Raw genomic sequence first — 4,489 nt, forward strand, 5'->3', positions numbered from 1 at the left:
ATAGATAGATAGATAGATATAGATAGATGCATATATATACAGATAAATATACAAAGATAGATACATACATATATATGTACATAGGTATGTAGAGAGATAGATAGATAGATAGACAGATGCATAAATATACAGATAAATGTACAAAGATAGATACATACGTATATATATATATATAGAGAGAGAGAGAGAGAGAGAGATAAATGGATAGATAAATGGATAGATATATCTCCATGATGCTGGGACAAAACCCTTTTCCTTCCTACAACAAGGATAGGGATGGGGTAGGAGGATAAAGAAATAAAGACAGACGAAACCTTGCTGGGCACTTGCTGGTCAGCCAGAATAATGAATCAGCACCACATTCACTGAGTGACCCAGGCAAGAAATAGGGTGGAGCACAACTGAGGAAGACAGGGGACATCAACCTCTGATTCCCACACACATGAACACACACACCCTCAGCCTAGCACACACAAAGTCTCTTAGTAAAATCTAAATCCCCTTACAAGAATGGTTGGGGTATACTAGGAGGACTAGTTTATGACATGAAAAAGTACCTGCAAGTCAACTTCTGTATGCATAGGTCGAGTTTTGTTGGGACAAAGCCATTCCCAATAGTTCATGTATCATTTCTAGCTGATTTACAATGACAAGGGTGAAATTAAACCATTGCAAATGAACTAATAGGGTCTGTGAAGCCAAAAGTTCTCGGTGCTTGGCCTCACAGAATGAGTCTGAGAGCCCTGGTTTACACCACTGGACTGTCTTCCATCCAGCCATAGCTTACAACTGATAGAATTCTTTCTTCTGCAGAGCAGTGCACAGTCTTCTTGCTAGAAAAACTGATTTATGCTCTAACGCATCAAAGGCATTAAGTGGATATAGAAACAAATGAAATAGAGCTGATATTTAGATAAAAATTGTGGAAACTATAAACAAAAGCATGAAGAATGTCTGAACATGGTGAAATTTGAAAAATAAACGAAAAAGAAGGGAGCAGGCAGGGAGGGGCTGGGATGTAAAACTAAAGACTAAGTCAATAAGACACTAGATAGACCAAGTCTGTCTCTGGAGGTCAGAATGGAGTCGGAAACGTGGACTCTTGCTGGGAGGGACAAAGAGGCCATCCAAGATCATCAGCCTGGGCCAGCCAGCTCCATCTGAGGAACAACAGATTCTTACTTTACACCCTCGAGACCCTAACACACCAGCCAAGAATTCCAAGTCTGGCCACTAGGAGAGAATTTTATTCAGTGTGACCAGCACTGCGCATCAGATGAGACAATAGCAAGAGGCCAACAGCAAGGAGAAGGACTTCGAAGTTAGCATCTCTTGGCACTGGTACCTACCTGTGCCATCTAAGGAATCTGGCTTGCTCCCTGTAGCAGAACTGCTGCCCTGAAACAACACGCACCCAGCCCCAACACGTTCTGCATCTCAGAAGCAGTTCACATTACCATTGTCTACACTTACTTCCCTCAGCGTCTGAGGCACACACGATGTTATTCCTGAACAACAGAGTTTCCTCCACAGTCTGACTACACTCTTTTTAGAAATCCTTCAGTAAAACAATCTTACATTCTGTGTTTGCCTCTCTCAGCTCACAGTGAATATGTATCTTTCCTGTGGCCTTTCAGCTAAACATTTTTCCCCCAAGACAGAATTGTTTGGGGCGCTTCCGCTAACAACAATTTCTGTCGTTGAGTCATAGACATTACCGTAGTAGTGTTAAAATTTTTCCTTTTCCATATGATTAATGTTTTTTTAAACATGCTAGTAAAACTTACAATGTACCATATCTAAAACAAAACACTTCAAAGGCAAAATTTTACATTTTAGAAATAAAAACCTAGACAACAGAGTGTCATTTTTTCACATCTGTATGACATCTGAACTGGTCACCATGTCTTAGGTGATTTATTGTTTGTTTCATCTGCTATTGATTCAGAAGTCTGACAAGAGACTCTTAATTTTTTTTTTTTAACAGCAAATAATTCCTTTGAGGAAATCCAAGAGATCCCACCAAAACTGCTAAGTTACAGAGTCTACCTACCAATGCCAACATGAAGAACTGATTGATTTGCAGAGCACGGCTCCCAAACTGCCTATCAGAGCTAACAGCTTGAAATGTTTATGGCCCAAACTCAAGGAACTTGACATCTGGTTAACCCCACAAGTCTCATCTTGTGCAAACAACTGAATGAACTTGAGACCTTCATAAACATAAAAAGAGCTCAATTAAAGCAACATGTGTGCCAGAGCCCCTCACATCCTCTCCACACACCCTTTCCAAACAGGACCGGTTGACAGTGGGAAAGCAGCAAGACTCTGATGAAGCTGACCCTAGTGCCACCCTCACCTTGGCTATGTCTAACACTGTTCATTGTGCTGGCCATGAGGAGGGGTCCGTGAGAGCAACCAATCCAGATGGGACTACAAGGATTTTTTTTCTGAAAATCTTAAGAAATATTCTGCTTAACATACTCAAGTATATCTTTAGCCTGGGATTTGCTAGGAAGCGTCTTTAGACTTCATACAGGGACGATGTAAACATATGCCAGCACCATAGAAAGGTAAGCAGGGTGAAAGCTGGATCAAGCTTCCCCTGAAGATTATTCTCTAAAGATGTATTAGTTCCAATGAGGAGAGCTGCATAAACCGAGACTGCTGTTGCATGAAGCATGCTAACCTTGATGTCACTATTTCAAAACCTATATGATTACAGACCCTAGGCCCCAAAATACAGCTCCTAGGATTTGGAGAGCCTACATTAAGAACCACTGTAGGGGTGACGAGAGACCATGAGCATTTCAATTGGGTCTTAGACTTAGAAAACAACTGATGCTCCTGCACAGAAAGCCTGGTGGATGCTTTTCCGAGTCTTCGTAACCCTGGGTCAAAGACATCAGTGTGGAAACCATGAAAGCTAACAACATCAGGAAACTGCCTCGTGTTCCTCTTCTAATTAGAAGATGGCCATGCCGGCTGACATTAATATGGCGAAGTGGCATGAGGAGATGGGCCAGCTGCAGGTGGCCCATACACAGCAAATGCTTTCAGCTAGCTCTGTGTTGAAAGACACCATTCATTAACATCCCTCACTTCCAAGAAGAAAGTTCATTATAACAGCAGGTGTGATTAAAGGATGACATATGGTCATCCCTTGGTGTCCATGGGGAAAAGGGATCTCTATGGGTGCCCCAATCCTTGTATACCCAAGTCCCTTGTATAATATGGCCTTACAGAATTACATCTGCAAGTGGTCTGGGCATAGTCTTATGCATGTATCAAATTATCTTTGATTACAATTGTAAACATGAGGAAGGAACTGCTGTAAACTGCCACCACACTGTATGTTCAAGGAATAATGACAAAGAACAAAGCAAAGCCCCTATCTCAAGATGATTTTTAAATCCCTTTTCAATTGGGCAGATTCCTCAGGTGAGCATTCAACAGACACAGAGACCCACGGAAATGTGCGACTTCATATGGAATATTAGAGACCTGAGCAAAGCCATATATATAATGCTATGTTGGGTCTAGAGAAATGGCTTCACAATTAAGAGCACTGATTGCTCTTCTGGAGGACCTGAGTTCGATTCCTAATATCCACATGGTGACTGACAACCATCGTTAGCTCAATTTACAGGGAACCTGGTACTCTCTTCTGTTTTCCATGGGCACAGTATGCCTATGGTATATGAAGGCAAAAAAAAAAAATCTATGCACATAAAATCAAAATAGAAGGGAAAAATTCCACGTTGCTGAAAGTAATAAATTGCTTTTTTCAGGAGGTAGACTATTGTCTTAGTCTAATAAAATGAATAGAGCTGGAGAGACAGCAAGAACAAAGACCTGAGTTTAGTCCACAGAATGTAAGTAAAAGCTAACTCTGTAATTTTTGGGTTAGGGGCCCAGAAACTGGCCAATTTGAAGTTGGCTGGCCAGACAGCCTGTTAATGATCCCCAATGAAAGTGTCCCTTCAAACAGTAAGAAGGACAGCACCTAGAAATAATATCCAAGGTTGGCCTTCAGCCTACACACACACACACACACACACACACACACACACGACAGTGAAATAGAAAATGAGAAGAGGACCAAGAGAGAAATATCTATGAAAAATACTGGAAACCAGGCCCATCACCTTGAACCAATTAAGTTGTTTGATTAAAGAAAGTGGTGGGAAAAGATACACTGCGGAGGACCTGATCTAACCTGGAATAAAAGTGTCCCTCTGCAAACTCAGCTCAGTTTTTGGCACACTTAGGGGAGAGGTGGGAGTGGGAAAAGGAAGTTCTATCATTGAGGGGTCCTCAGGAGAAGAGATGATTGGTTCTGAGGTGCCTAGACAGGTTGCTGGCAACATGGGAGACAGGCTGTTGCATCTGCCTTGGGAAGACAGAGCCAGACAGGCAAAGGGAAAGTGCTGGTTTACAGACACACAATCAGGTAACAGAAAAGCAAAGAAAAGCAAAAAGACAGCTA

This window comes from Microtus ochrogaster, unplaced genomic scaffold, assembly GCF_000317375.1.
Source record: "Microtus ochrogaster isolate Prairie Vole_2 unplaced genomic scaffold, MicOch1.0 UNK1, whole genome shotgun sequence".
Taxonomy (NCBI): domain Eukaryota; kingdom Metazoa; phylum Chordata; class Mammalia; order Rodentia; family Cricetidae; genus Microtus; species Microtus ochrogaster.